Source organism: Erythrolamprus reginae, chromosome 10 (assembly GCF_031021105.1).
Source record: "Erythrolamprus reginae isolate rEryReg1 chromosome 10, rEryReg1.hap1, whole genome shotgun sequence".
Classification (NCBI taxonomy): Eukaryota; Metazoa; Chordata; class Lepidosauria; order Squamata; family Dipsadidae; genus Erythrolamprus; species Erythrolamprus reginae.
In genome coordinates this window covers 16,824,146-16,840,444 of record NC_091959.1, presented here as the reverse complement: position 1 = coordinate 16,840,444, position 16,299 = coordinate 16,824,146, and the positions used below count along the sequence as shown (strand labels likewise).

The 16,299-nt window shown below is 41.7% G+C and overlaps 1 protein-coding gene across 1 annotated transcript in view; it reads left to right on the top strand.

The window, feature by feature from the left end:
* The window catches only part of LOC139172754 (vomeronasal type-2 receptor 26-like), a 42,144-nt gene that overhangs the window by 23,393 nt on the left and 2,452 nt on the right, over positions 1-16,299 (top strand). The window lies entirely within an intron of this gene.

Here is a 16,299-nt window from a genome sequence, read left to right as displayed (position 1 = left end):
AGCCTTTGACGAGGTAAACCACAACCTATGCCCAGATGGAGTCAGCCGGTGGTACTCAATGGAACTACGTCTGCATGGAGGGAAACCAGCAGTGGGGGACCCCCAGGTTCCATTTTAGGCCCAGGACTCTTCAACAAATTCATTAATGATTTGGATGTGGGGAGAAATGGGGAAATCATCAAATATGAAGACAACACTAAAGTGGCAGGAATAGCCAGCACCCCAGAAGATAAGGTGAAGATCCAGAAGGATCTAGATAGACATGAACCCCAACAAGATGAAATTCAATGTAGAGAAATGTAAGGTTTTACACTTAGGCTACAGAAACCAAATGTACACTGACAGATTAGGTGAAATCTGCCTCAATTGTAGTAACTATGAGAGGGATCTTGGAGTCTTAGTGGACAATCACTTAAAAATGGACCAACAATGTTTGGCACCAGCCAAAAAAGCCAAAAACATTTGCATCAACAGATGGATAAAATCATGTGAAGTAATAGTATAGCTTTATAATGCCTTGGCAAGACTATACTTGGAATTCTGCATCCAATTTTGATTACAATATTATTTTAAAAATGTAGAGACTAAGATAATTAAGGGTCTGGAGACTAAAACATATGAAGAACGGTTGCAGGAATTGAATATGTCTAGTTGAATGAAAAGGACCGGGAGCGACTGGGAGGAAAATGTAAAGATGGTTTCTTTTGTGTAAAGAAGGGAATCAAAGTGCAGCCATATTGTGATATCAAGTTGTCTTTTATACTCAAATGACCTTTCCTCTGTAGCATTATATAACCATGCGTGCGAAGCAGAATTATGAACAAATATTGTATTTTTAGCTCATTGTGTGAAAAACAGAATATAAAAACAGGGCTAGTCCCTAAGTAAGAGGAAAAACCACATTAAGAACATATGTCATTGCTCACATCATGACTTATGGGAGTGTTTGGTATACTGGGATTTTTTTATAAAAATTGAGGTGTGAAGATGTCAATTGCCTTCTTCAGGGGTAATTCTCTACCTGAGTTGGCCTCTGCTTGAGTAACGAGATAGTAAACGTCTGTTCCTGTTCACCTGTCTCCTATCTCATTATTTTTCCTTTTCTCACAGTGACCTAATTGTCAGGATGAGCATAATTAATGTCCGTTTGAACATTAAATCATCGTGGAGGTGATGGATTGAGAGCGCAGACATTTGTTTTTAAAGCAAGGTTTCTTTTTATTATAAAAGTACAAAATTAAATATGTCACAAGGGACAAATGAAAAATACATCTTCACATGATGGCTGCTAAGGCAGGAATGACTAGCAAATATGGAGAGAGGGATAAAGACAGATGTAAGGTATAATGACGTGGCAGGATTTTATATCATAGTAGGAGGATCTAATAAAACACACACACAGTTAACTATTTAATTACTGAATGTCTCTGGGGCTGTCAATATTCAGCGTGACATTAATAACAGTGTGCAATATTTCAGGGGCTGCCCCAAAGAATAGGGGGGGATGGGTTAACCCATTTTCCCAAAACTGGAAAACAAGACAAGAAACATTGGATTGAAACTAATCACGGAGAGAAACAACCTAGAACTAAGGACAACTTTCCTGACACTTAGAGCAATTAATCAGTGGAATAACTTGTCCCCAGAAGTTGTGCGTGCTCCAACACTGGAGTTTTTAAAAAGAGACCAGACAGCTACTTGTCTGTAAGAGTATACGGTCCCCTGATTGAAGAGGAGGTTAGACTAGAAGACTTCCAAGGACCCTTCCAATTCTTTCCTTTTGTTTTAAGTTCTGTTATAGGTACACATGCTGAGCATGCTAAATACCTATTGGAACTCACTAATTTACACTAACAAAATGATATTATCATACTTACACATTGGATTGTATACTCTGTGAACAAGACTTGGATTCTTTTGTTATAATAATTATCTGATAATTAATCAATCCAGGTCAAAAGCTACAGTCTTTGGGAAATGACAGAGTTGGTCAGCCAATGGAGCATGTAACACCTTTCCTTACCTGGGGTTGTTGTCTCTGAATCTGAATCTGGGACCCTCATCATCAAAGGAGCTCAGTCAGAGAAAGGGCATGAGTAAAACTGGTACTTAAATGAAAACTTCATAGCTCTCCAGCTTCCTCAGCCCCAACTATCAGAGCATAAGAGGCAAAGGTTTCCCCCATGTTCTTACATCCATCTGATGTTTGGGGCTTCAGAGAGAAATCTCTAGCAGAAGCAACCCAATCACAGCCTCTGAGGAGTATCTTGGGGTGAGTAAAAGGACTTCAAATGCTGCCCTCACAGTTGTATTGGGAATTTACACAATTTCTGCTATGTCTAAATTCAGAAAATATGGATATCGGCATAAATTTTAATCTACGAAAACTGACAGACTCCAAAAACAGACAAAAGTTCAATTAATGAAAATCTTGGATTATACAACTGACAAATCGTATTAGGAACTGAGTCTCCCTGTTTCTTGTATAACTGGAGAAGTAGCTAAAAAGAGTCCTCCAGAAAAATCTGGGATACAGAAACAGAAAAAGATGCACCAATCCTCAAAAATTATAATAGGCCCTTTATTGGAATATAATACTTCGGTCAGCATTTCAATATGTTAATCTAATTGTGGTAAATTGTAAAGGTGGTACAGTAATATTATTCACAATGTTTATAGTTTTTAAATTTTATTCTTTTTCATTTTTATTATACAATCTTGCTAATATTCTGTCTTTAATATTTCCAACAATGTCTAACTACAAATTGTTCTAATACATTTATGAGGAGCAGGTTGGATTTATTAAAATCTAATATTTTGGATTTGATCTGACCCCAAATCTGACCCCAAATATTTTTCATTGCTTTTTCAGATCAGTTATTTAAGTGCTTCAGAGGCTCTGAGTGATAAAAGCAAATTCCCCTTTTTCCACCAGATGGACATCAAAGAAGGGATCCAGTACTCAGCCATTGTCCAACTGCTCCTCCATTTCAGATGGACCCTGATTGGCCTCTTTGCTTCAGACACAGAGAAGGGAGAGAATTTCATGAGGACTTTCCCTCGTGTGCTTGTCAGGAATGGAATTTGTGTGGTTCTATCACAACAATTCTCAACAACAGGATATACAGCCTATCTCAGGGATGCCCTCTCTAAGTGGAGACAAGTCAATGTCTTTGTTCACTTCATAGAAATTGATTCCCTTTGGGGCAGAATTCTTCCTTTCCATTTAACATTTCTGCGCTTGCCGGGACTCATTGAAGAGAAAGTCTGGATCCTCACAACTTTTATAGGGTATACAATAGACAAGCGCAGGCTTCTCAAATACGTCCACAGTATTTTGAACTTTGGTTATCTGCCCAAAAGAAGGCCAAAAGATGGAGCCTTTGAACCCCTTGTCTTTGTGGAAGAAAACTTTCAAGATCTTTATTTTCTCAGTTCTCTTTCAAAGAATGTCTTTTCTGTCAAAGGCCGCAGAAGATGCACCCAGAAAGCCCCGCTGGAGACCCAGTGGAAAAGGAACAGAGAAGGGCTCAGAAATCAGTATGACATTTACAACCTCATCAAGACTCTGGCCCATGTCTTGAATGCTGCCTATTCCCCCATATCAAGGAGGATAAGGAAGGAGGGAGAAAAGAAGTCGGGGTCTCCAAGGCTGCAGCCGTGGCAGGTAGGGGGTCCAGATAGGGATCCATGAATCTCAGATCCTTTGGAGGAGGAATCCCGAGGAGAAGGAGGGGAACCACCTCAACAGATCTGCCCAATTGAATTACTCAGGGAATAATGGTTCCAAAGCACTGCTTGTGTTTGTGTGTGTGTGTGTGTGTGTGTGTGTGTGTTTCCCAAGTATTTTACTACCACTCTGTGGGTGTGGCTTATTTTGTGGCTGTGGCTTGATGGTCATGTGATTGGGTGGCAGTGGCTTACTACCCATGTGACCAGGTGGGGGGTGGCTTCAGGGTCATGGGATTCAGCAGGCGATGCTTGGTGGTCATGTCATGGAACAATTAAAAATAATAGGATTTTTCTCTTTTTCTCTTTCTTTCTTGTTTCTTTCTTCCTTCCTTTCTTTCTTCCTCCTTTCTTTCTTTACCTCCCTACCTCCCACCTATCCACCCAACCAACCTACCTTTGTCTTCACTCCTCCCTCCCTCCTTCCTTTCTCTCTCTTTCTCTTTCCATCTTTCTTACTTTCCCTCCATCCAACCCACCCACCAACCCATGCTTCCTCCATCCATGCTTCCTTTCTTCCTTACTTCCTCCTTCCCTCCTTACTTCCTTTCTCTCTTTCTCTTCTTTCTTTCTTTCTTTCTTTCTCTTTCCTTCCTTTTTTCTATCCCTCACTCCCGCCTACCCACCCAACTTTCTCCTTCCTTCCTTCCTTCCTCCCTCCCTCCTTTCTTTCTCTCTTTCTCTTTCCCTCTTTCTTACTTTCCATCCCTCCCATCCAACTTCTTCCCTCCTTCCTTCCTTCCTTCCTTCTTTCGTCGAACCCTCCCTCACTTCTCTCTCTTTCTTTCATTCATTCCTTTTCTTTCTTTCTTTCTTACTCCCTCCTTTCTTTCTTTTTTCTCTTTCTCTCCCCTTCTTACTTTCCCTCACTCACTCCCACCCACCCAAACTTCCTCCTCAGTCCTTCCTCCCTTCCTCCACTCTCTCCCTCCCCCTCTCTCCCCCTCTTTCTTTCTTTCCTTCCTTCCTTCTTTCTTTCTTTCTTTCTCTTTCTCTCCCTCTCTCTTTCTTTCTCTCCATTCCTTCCACCCACATTCTAAATTTCTCCTTGCTTCCTTCTTCCTTCCCTCCCTGCCTCCTTCCCCCTCCCTCCCTCTCTCTTTCTCTCCTTCCATTCCTTCCTTCCTTTCTCTTTCTCTCCCCCTTCTTTCTTTTTTCCTCCCTCATTGCCACCCACCCAAACTTCCTCCTCAGTCCTTCTGCCCTCCACTCCCTCCCCCTCCCTCCCCCTTTCTTTTTATCTTTCTTTCTATCTCACTCCCTTTCTTACTTTCCCTCACTCACTCCCACACACCCAAACTTCCTCCTCAGTCTTTCCTCCCTCCCCTCCCCTCTCCCCCTTTCTTTCTTTCTGTCTCATTCTTTCTTTCTTATCTTTCTCTCCCCCTTTCTTTCTTTCCCTCCTTCTTTCCCACCCACCCACCCACACAAACTTCCTCCTCAGTCCTTCCTTCCTCCTCTCTCTCCCTCTCTCTCGCTCTTTCTTTCTTTCCCTCCCACGCTCCCCCAACCCAACCACCAAAACCTCCTCAGTTCTTCCTCCCTCCCTCCTCTCTATTTCTTTTTTTTCCACCCTCCCTCTTTCTTTCTTTCTTTCTTTCTTTCTTTCTTTCTTTCTTTCTCTTTTTTCCCCTCTCTTTCTTTCTCTCCATTCCTTCCACCCTCTTCTCCTTCCTTCCTTCCTTCCTTCCTCCATCCCTCCCTTCTTCTCCCCTCCCTCCCTCCATCTCTTTCTCTCCCTCCGTTCCTTCCTTCCTTTCTCTTTCTCTCCCCCCTCTTTCTTTCTTTCCCTTCCTCCCGCCCACTCAACTTCTTCCTTCCTTCCTCTCTCCCTCCCTCTCTCTTTCCTTCCTTTCTTTCTCTCCCTCCCTCTCTTTTTCTTTCTTGCAAACGTGCACCTTCCCCCACCCCAACCACTTTCTTTCCTTTGTTTGTTTGTTTGTTTTTGTTTTTGTTTGTTTGACTTTTATGCCACCCCTCTCCAAGGACTCATGGCAGCTGACAACATATAATAAAACAATACATAACATTTCAGGACCAATTAATTAAATATATATAATCTAAAACTAAAAACCCTAAAAAACCAGTCATTCCCATTCAATCAGTTTCTCCCAGTCCATTCATTGACCAGGGTGCAAGAATTGAATGGCCCCAGGCCTGGCAACATAGGTGAGTCTTGAGACTTTTGCGGAAGGTGAGGAGGGGGGGCAGTACGAATCTCCAGGGGGAGCTGATTCCAGAGGGACGGGCCCCCCACAGAGAAGGCTCTTCCCCCAGGCCCTGCCAACTGGCATTGTCTGGCAGACAGGACCCTGAGAAGACCAACTCTGTGGGACCTGACCAGTCGCTGGGATTCATGTGGCAGAAGGGCGGCCGCGGAGGTATTCTTGTCCGATGCCATGTGGAGATATTGATATTTATCGGAAAGATATTGACAAACTGGAAGCATAGGGGGACACGGGGGGTGGGGGAGACCTGCTAAAATGATGGAAGAGGCTGGTGGGAATATGTTATGAAAGCAGATCTACATCGCGTGTCTGGGGCTTCTACCGTTCAGCGAGGGATGTGGGGGATGAATAGAATAGAATAGAATAGAATTTTATTGGCCAAGTGTGATTGGACACACAAGGAATTTGTCTTGGTGCATATGCTCTCAACGTACATAAAATAAAATATACATTTGTCAAGAATCATGTGGTACAACACTTAATGATTGTCATAGGGGTCAAATAAGCAATGAAGAAGCAATATTAATAAAAATCTTAGGATATACGCAACAAGTTACAGTCATACAGTCAACATGGGAGGAAATGGGTGATAGGAATGATGAGGAAAACTAGTAGAATAGAAGTGCAGATTTAGTAGAAAGTCTGACAGTGTTGAGGGAATTATTTGTTTAGTAGAGTGATGGCGTTCGGGAAAAAACTGTTCTTGTGTCTAGTTGTCTTGGTGTGCAGTGCTCTGTAGCGACGTTTTGAGGGTAGGAGTTGAAACAATTTGTGTCCAGGATGTGAGGGGTCAGTAAATATTTTACCTGCCCTCTTTTTGACTCGTGCAGTATACAGGTCCTCAATGGAAGGCAGATTGGCAGCAATTGTTTTTTCTGCAATTCTGATTATCCTCTGAAGTCTGTGTCGGTCCTGTTGGGTTGCAGCACCAAACCAGACAGTTATAGAGGTGCAGATGACAGACTCAATGATTCCTCTATAGAACTGAATCAGCAGCTCCTTGGGCAGTTTGAGCTTCCTGAGCTGGCGCAGAAAGAACATTCTTTGTTGTGCTTTTTTGATGATGTTTTTGATGTTAGGTGACCATTTTAGGTCTTGAGATATGATAGAACCTAGAAATTTGAAGGTCTCTACAGTTGATACTGTGTTGTCTAGTATTGTGAGAGGTGGAAGGGTGGAAGGGTTTCTCTTAAAGTCTACCACCATTTCTACAGTTTTGAGTGTGTTCAGTTCTAGATTGTTCTGGTCACACCACAAGGATAGTTGTTCAACTTCCCGTCTGTATGCAGATTCATCATTGTCTCGAATGAGTCCAATCACTGTTGTATCATCTGCAAACTTCAGTAGTTTAACAGATGGATCGTATGAGATGCAGTCATTAGTGTATAAAGAGAAGAGAAGTGGTGAAAGTACACAGCCTTGGGGGGCACCTGTGCTAATTGTACATATATCTGATGTGATTTTTCCTAGCTTCACCTGCTGCTTCCTGTCTGTTAGGAAGCTTGTGATCCACTTACAAGTGTGTTCAGGTACCGCTAGCTGATTTAGTTTGGTTAAGAGAATGTCCGGTATGATGGTATTGAATGCTGAACTGAAGTCCACAAAGAGGACCCTGGCGTAGGTCATTGGAGATTCAAGATGTTGAAGGATGTAGTGTAGAGCCAAATTAATAGCATCATCTGTTGATCTATTTGCTCGGTATGCAAATTGCAGGGGGTCTAACAGTGGATCCGTGATGGCTTTCAAATGCAACATCACTAGCCTTTCAAAGGTTTTCATAACTACAGATGTTAGGCGGTGGCAGCTCTCTATGGTCCCCTCCCACTTGTCAGAACCATGTGCCAGCCAGAGAAGCTCTGAATGAGCTTCAGTAGGTGCTGGCCAGCAGGAAACGGCTTCCCAAACTGCTCCCCATCCTCCCCGCCATGCCTGCAACTTTTATCGGCCTGGAAAACTTTGCAGCTGTGGACAAAGGTTGCCGGAGTGGTTTCCTCTCTCCCTTACTGGCCAGCACCTCCCGAAGCGTCTCTGAGGTCAGCAGAGGCACCGCAAGCCCCCTCTGCCCTGTTTTGGTCCTAGCAAGCCTCCCTACAACCCCCCAGGGGCCAAAAGGAGTGCGGGAGACTCTGGGAGCAGGGGTGGGTTGGAACTTACCTTGCTACCAGTTTGCTTCTTCCTGCAGAGTGTGGCAAAAAAAAGAACAAAACAAAAAACAGAGGGTAGCGACATGTACAGTGGTACCTCGTGATATGAACCCCTCGTCATACGAACTTTTTGAGATACGAACCCCGGGTTCGGAAATTTTTTGCCTCTTCTTACAAACTCTTTTCGCCTTACGAATGCGCTGCCACCACTGGGATGTCCCACTGCTGGACTTCCGTTGCAAGCGAAGGGTTTCGAGGACTTCCATGTTTTTGCGATGGTGCGATTTCGCCGAGGCTTCCCTCGCTGGGAAACCTCACCCCTGGACTTCTGTTGCCAGCAAAGCGCCCATTTTTGCGATCCTGGGATTCCCCTCCTGGGATTTCCCTACAGCATCACAAAAACGCAGACGTCAGGAGGTGGGGTTTCCCATGGAGGGGAGCCTCAGGGGAATCCCACCAGTGCAAAAACGGGCACTTTGGCTTGAAAAGGGGGTAAATTTTGGGCTTGCACGCTTTATTATTCATTCATTCATTCATTCATTCATTCATTATTTATCATTTATCATTTATCATTTATCATTTATCATTTATCATTTATCATTTATCATTTATCATTTATCATTTATCATTTATCATTTATCATTTATCATTTATCATTTATCATTTATCATTTATCATTTATCATTTATCATTTATCATTTATCATTTATCATTTATTTATTTATTTTATTTGATTTGTATGCTGCCCCTCTCTGTAGCATTAATTGGTTTCCCACTAATTCCTATGGGAAACATTGTTTCGTCTTACAAACTTTTCACCTTACGAACCTCCTCCCGGAACCAATTAAGTTCGTAAGACAAGGTATCATTGTACAGTGCTGGAACTCAGCTTCTGCACATGCTCAGAAAAAAAAATTAAAGAAATTCCCTCAAAATCAAAGAATATTCCCAAAAAATTGGGGGAAAATGTCAGCCCCCAGGGACCGGTACCAGGCCAGTGACATCATGAGTGGGCTGAAAAACAGATGTGCTTCTCCACATGTTCAGGAGGAAAAACATTTAAATTTATTTTTTTATTTTTTTAAAAGCTGCCCAAAACAAAATGGTGACACATGTGCAGCACTGAAAACCTGGCTTCTGTGCATGCACAGAAGAAGAAAAAAATTAAGACATCCCAAAATCAAAAAGACATTCAAAACAAATTGGGGGGAAATGGCAACCCCTGGGGACCAGTATGAGGCCAGTACAAGGCTGCCGTTGTGCCTGGACTGGACTGCACCGGTAGGAACCCATCCCTATTCCAAAGACTATATATTATGGCATTTCAATATTAAACACTGTTAATTTGAAAATGCTGTATAGGTTTGTGGAATTTGACCTTTATGAATTTGGAGGCGACCCCTGAGACCATCTAGCCCAACCCCTCCTCTCTGCAGCAATCCCAGTTAAAGCTTCTCTGACTGATGGCTGCTCTGTCTTTGCATTCAGAGAATCCACCAAGGGGAGACTGAACTTCTCTGCTTTCCTGGCTCAGCTCTAAAAGAGCTCATCCTTTTAGGATATTTTCAGCTAAAAGTCTCCTCTCCTGTAACTGAGTTCATTAAGCGTCGCTGGAGTAGATGCTGGCAGGAAGATAAGGCCAATTGTGAGAGATACCGTGCATGGGATACTTTGCATTGGTGGGCCATATCCAGGCCACGCACAGTAGTTTGAGGATCCCTGTATTAGAACATAGAATAACAGAGTTGGAAGGGACCTTTTATTTATTTATTTATTTATTTATTTATTCTTTGTCCAATATAGAAACATAGAAACATAGAAACATAGAAACATAGAAGTCTGACGGCAGAAAAAGACCTCATGGCCCATCGAGTCTGCCCTTATACTATTTTCTGTATTTTATCTTAGGATGGATATATGTTTATCCCAGGCATGTTTAAATTCAGTTACTGTGGATTTATCTACCACGTCTGCTGGAAGTTTGTTCCAAGGATCTACTACTCTTTCAGTAAAATAATATTTTCTCATGTTGCTCTTGATCTTTCCCCCAACTAACTTCAGATTGTGTCCCCTTGTTCTTGTGTATACTTTCCTATTAAAAACACTTTCCTCCTGGACCTTATTTAACCCTTTAATATATTTAAATGTTTCGATCATGTCCCCCCTTTTCCTTCTGTCCTCCAGACTATACAGATTGAGTTCATTAAGTCTTTCCTGATATGTTTTATGCTTAAGGCCTTCCACCATTCTTGTAGCCCGTCTTTGGACCCGTTCAATTTTGTCAATATCTTTTTGTAGGTGAGGTCTCCAGAACTGAACACAGTATTCCAAATGTGGTCTCACCAGCATTCTATATAGCGGGATCATAATCTCCCTCTTCCTGCTTGTTATACCTCTAGCTATGCAGCCAAGCATCCTACTTGCTTTCCCTACCGCCTGACTGCACTGTTCACCCATTTTGAGACTGTCAGAAATCACTACCCCTAAATCCTTTTCTTTTGAAGTATTTGCTAACACAGAACTGCCAATACAATACTCAGATTGAGGATTCCTTTTCCCCAAGTGCATTATTTTACATTTGGAAACATTAAACTGCAGTTTCCATTGCTTTGACCATTTATCTAGTAAAGCTAAATCATTTACCATATTACAAACGCCTACAGGAATATCAACCCTATTGCACACTTTAGAGTCATCAGCAAATAGGCAAACCTTCCCTACCAAACCTTCCCCTATGTCACTCACAAACATATTAAAACATATTAAAAAGAATAGGACCCAGAACAGACCCTTGTGGCACACCGCTTGTAACCTGACTCTGCTCAGAATACTCGCCATTAACAATAACTCTTTGATGTCTACGCTTCAGCCAGCTGCAAATCCATTGAACTATCCAGGGATTAAGTCCAATCTTCACTAATTTATCTATCAGCTCTTTATGTGGAACCGTATCAAAGGCTTTGCTGAAGTCCAGGTAGGCAATATCCACGGCACCACCTTCATCCAACACCTTTGTGACATAGTCAAAGAAATCAATAAGATTAGTCTGACATGATTTGCCTTCAGTAAAGCCATGCTGATTTGGGTCCAATAAGTTATTGTTTTTTAGGTGCTGATTTATCCTCTTTTTGAGTAGAGTCTCCATCATTTTAACTACAACTGATGTCAAGCTAACTGGCCTGTAGTTACCAGCTTCTTCTCTACTGCCCTTCTTGTGAATAGGCACAACACTGGCCATTCTCCAATCCTCAGGAACTTCTCCTGTTAACAACAATTGGTTAAACAAATCAGTCAGGGGGGTAGTAATGACAGATCTGAGTTCTTTAAGAACTCTTGGGTGGATGCCATCTGGACCCATTGCCTTATTTATCTTTAATTGTTCAAGTTTTTCTAAGACATCGGCTTCTAAGATCACTGGAGCTGAATCCGTACAGCTGGAAGCAATGCTATATCCCTCTATAGTATTATTTTGTAAGGTGTCTTTTGAGAAAACTGAACAGAAGTAGCTATTGAAATGGTCAGCAATCTCCTTATTCCCATTAATGCATGTTTTATTCCCAGTACTAAGCTTCGTGATGCCGCAGTTTTTCTTCTTATCACTAATATATCTGAAGAAGGTTTTATCCCCCTTCTTTACAGATTTTGCAATTTCTTCCTTTTTTGAGGCTTTAGCAGCATATATTATCTGTTTCGCTTCCTTCTGTCTCATTTTATACACCTCCCTATCAGCTATACTTCCAGACTCTTTATACCTCCTATAGGCAGCCTTTTTTTAATTGACTATAGCCCTTACATCATTGCTAAACCATAGCGGTTTCTTCTTCAATACATATGAAAGGGAATAGACATTAAGTGATATATAAAAGATAGGAAGTAAAGAGGAAGAGAAGTAGGTGGGAAGGAAAGAATATATATGATAAAAGGGAAAGGAAAGACAATTGGACAGGGGACGAAAGGCACATCAGTGCACTTATGTACACCCCTTACTGACCTCTTAGGAACCTGGAGAGGTCAATCATGGAGAGTCTGAGGGAGAAATGTTGGGGGTTGGGGGTTGACACTATTGAGTCCGGTAATGAGTTCCACGCTTCGATGACTCGATTGTTAAAGTCATATTTTTTACAGTCAAGTTTGGAGCGATTAACATTGAGTTTGAAACTGTTGCATGCTCTTGTGTTGTTGCGGTTGAAGCTGAAGTAGTCGTTGACCGGAAGGACATTACAGCGAATGATTTTGTGGGCAATACTTAAATCTTGTTTTAGGTGCCGCAGTTCTAAGCTTTCAAGATTCAGGATAGTTAGTCTGTTTTCGTAGGGTATTCTGTTTCGGGTGGAGGAGTGGAGGGCTCTTCTGGTGAAATATCTTTGGACATTTTCGAGAGTGTTGATGTCTGAGATGTGGTGAGGGTTCCAGACAGATGAGCTATATTCGAGGATGGGCCTGGCATAGGTTTTGTAGGCTCTGGTCAGTAGTGTGAGATTGCCAGAGCAGAAGCTACGTAGAATCAGGTTTACAACTCTGGAAGCCTTTTTGGTGATATTGTTGCAGTGGGCTTTAGCACTTAGGTCATTTGAAATTAGTATTCCGAGGTCTTTTACTGAGTGTGGGTTTGCTGTGAGAATTTGTTTGTTCAGTTCATATATGCGGTTTGGGTTCTTTTTGCCGATGTGGAGGGTAGAGCATTTGTTGTTTGAGATTAGAAGTTGCCAGATGTTAGACCAATCTGAAACATAGTCAAGGTCTTTTTGGAGAGTGAGTGTGTTGTCAGTGGTGTTGAAAAGTTTCACATCATCGGCAAAGAGCACACAGTTGCTTGCGATATTAGGACCTAGTACGCTGCCTTGGGGAACGCCGCTTTTGACAGGGACAGGGGAGGAAATGGCGCTTCCGATTTTGACAACTTGTTGCCTGTTTGACAGGAATGCAGTAATCCAGTTGTGGAGGAGTCCTGAGATGCCATAGGATTTGAGTTTTAGGAGAAGTTTGTCATGAACCACTGAGTCAAAGGCTTTGTAGAAGTCGATATAAATTGCATCGATGGATTTTCCTTGATCAAGGTGGGTAGTCCAGATGTTTTTGCAGTGATGTAGTTGTAGGTTGCAGGATAGTTTCTTTCTGAATCCAAATTGTTTTTTGATAGTAGGTTATTAGATTCTAGGTAAAGGGTAATTGATCGATTTATGATTGATTCCATGATTTTACAAGGGACGCAGCATAGTGATATTGGTCTGTAGTTGTCAACTAGTGATGGGTCTCCTTTTTTGAAGATGGGGATGACTACTGCTTTAGACCATAGCTTGGGGAGAGTACTGGTCCTGAAGGATTTTTGGAAGATAATGCTTAAGGGCTCAGCTATGGCAGAAGAAAGTTTTCTTAAGAAGTATGCACAAAGACCATCTGGTCCAACAGATAGGGAAGGTTTGAGATCACGGATTGCTTTTTCAACGTAGTCTGTAGTGAAGATGATTTGGGTTAGGTTTCTTAATGAGTTAGAAGTGCGGTTTGCAAAGAGGGGGGATGAGCCATTACTGTTAACAAAAACAGAGCCAAAAAAGGAGTTGAAGAGGTTAGCTTTGGATGGGTCATCGTGGTATTCTATGTTGTGTGGTCCTACGAGAGGTGGAATAGGTCTGGAGTCGTTAAGTTTGTTGTTGACGAAGTTGTAGAAGGCATGGTTAGATTTGGAGCGTAGGAGGTTTTCCTCTTGTTCACTGTGGTAGTTGAGACATTCTGCTTTTATTTGTTGGCATATGCTTCTGTAGCGGCTTTTAAAGTTGGTTACTGGACCTTTTTTGTTTCTATGCCAGAGGGATCTTTTTTTGGTTTGAAGTTTCTTTATTGAGACAGGAATGTTATTTTTTTGTTTTCTTCTAGGAGAGGTAATTGGGACATGCAGATTTATGAGATTATTAATTTGGTGTAAGAACGTGTTGTAAAGTTCATCAATGGTGATGCAGTTGGAGAACAAGGAATGCCAATTGATTAGTGAGAGATTGGCGTCTATGAGTTCGTAGTTGGCTTTCCTGAAATTGTACTTAGGTGCCGTGTTGTTCTGTTGAGTGTTATGATGGCGTAGGTTGAGGTTGAAGTTGATCATACTATGGTCGCTGTTGGAGAAGGGTTCTATGATATGCAGTCCATAAATAGCACTTTTGCTATTACAGAAGATGAGGTCGAGACAGTTGTTGAGTCTGGTATTGTTGGATACTAATTGTTCCAGTCCCAGGCTGGTGACGGTGTTATAAATGGTGGTATGTATGGGTTCGGTGGAGCATTCATTTAGTGTCCAGTTGATGTGTGGTAGGTTAAGGTCACCTAGGAAGATGATGGGATAGGGGCAGGAGGATGCCCATGTTAGTAGGGAGGTTAATTTTGATGCGTGGGTAGTGTCATAGTTTGGAGCTCTGTAGCACAGTAAAAAGTGGAGAGTAGTGTTGAGGGAGAGATCGCAGATTAAGGTTTCAGGAAGGGATAGGTCATGTGCTACTTGAATGTTTTTTAGATTGAGTGAGCTTTTATAGAATATGGCTACACCACCTCCTCTGCTGGATTTGCGGTCAGACCAGAAAACCAGGTAGTTATTATGCGTGATGATGGAGGTCTTCTAGTCCCACCTCCTGCCTAGGCAGGAAACCCTACACCACTTCAGACAAATGGTTATCCAACATCTTTAGAACTTCCAGTGTTGACTATCAGATGCACCTGTGTATAAGACACATCAAGATTTCAGAGGTAAATAGAAAAAAGAGGTTTTGCCCTCCATCAGCCCCCAGGATCATTTCCAGACCTCCCAAACCCTCTGCACACCCATTTTCACATGGATCTGGTCTTAGGGAAGCCAAAAAATGGCTGTATTCAGTGCATAAGATGCACCACCATTTCCACCCTCGTTTGGGGGGAGCGGAAGTGCGTCTTGTACTCCAAAATATGGTATTTAGGAAGTGTAATGTTATCTGAGAATGACTTTAGGGATGAGGAGAAGAGAGGCTGCCTAGGGAAGGATCAGAAGAGAGGGGAGACTCCTGAAACTGCATAATGGGAGAGAAATAAATTCAGAAAGGATCTTTGATAACTTTTCAGGCTGAGAAAAGAGTTGGTGGGAGATTTGTTATTTCAAATTTGCAAAATTTGGTTAATGTTGCATTTTGATTAAAGTAGAATTAGCACATCTGGAGGTGTTTTCCATCAGGATGACCAGGGAGATGATTAGGCTGACTCTTCTTGATAAACCACCATGCTTTCTGGGAATCTATCTGTGGTTTCTAAAGGGTTTATTAATCATCTTTCTCCCCCCCCCCATCTATTCATTTTATTTCTCGTCTGCTCTAGAATGTTCCCTATAATTGTCAATTGTGACAATTATATTTTCTCTAGATTTTGTCATTATATGATTGACAACTTTTTCTCAAACTTTTTCATTCACTTTTGAAGTTAATGGCAGTATTATTTAACCATATTTGGAGATTTGACAAATGTAGAAGAAAGACTGAATATGGGATAAGAAACAATGTTTTCTGTATTTCATACTCATGGATGTTCCCATTCTAGTTTCATCCCTTTCTGGAGAAGAATGAATATTGGAATATTTCACACTTGAAACTGTACTTGGACCAAAATGGAGAGATAAAAGCAGATCTGGGCATTGGGTACTACTTGGTTCTCCCCAAGGAGGATCCCAGGAGAAAGAATCTGGCGTCTTTTATAAGACAGAGACTTTTTATCAAACAAGATGCTCTTTCACGGCTAAAGTTGCTTAATAAGGTAGGAGAAATCTTGCTGTATTTTCTCTTTTCCAAAGCCGGAGGTCCCATTTCAAGTGGGGAAAGCCTAGAGTCTCCAGGGTGGTTGGCCTTCCATGCCAGTTGGTGTCATTTAGGTGGAAGTTCTTCAATAGACAGCAACTAAATTGAGACTTTTTGCCATATTTTATGGAAAACTTTCAAGATCTTACTGGTCAGTGGTGTCTTTTTCATGACAGTTTTATTCTACATTAAAAGACTGAATGAAATAAATGTTTCCTCAACCCTTTAAGGTAAACTTTATTTTCAGTTTTAATATGAATATATCCTCATACTTAAATCTTTTTTCTGCAATTCCACCCCATCAGATTTTATTAAATAGAAAAGTACTTTATCGTAATGTTAAATTCCAAAACCAAAAGGGAGGATTTAAATGAAGAATCTGCCAGTTGTTATACC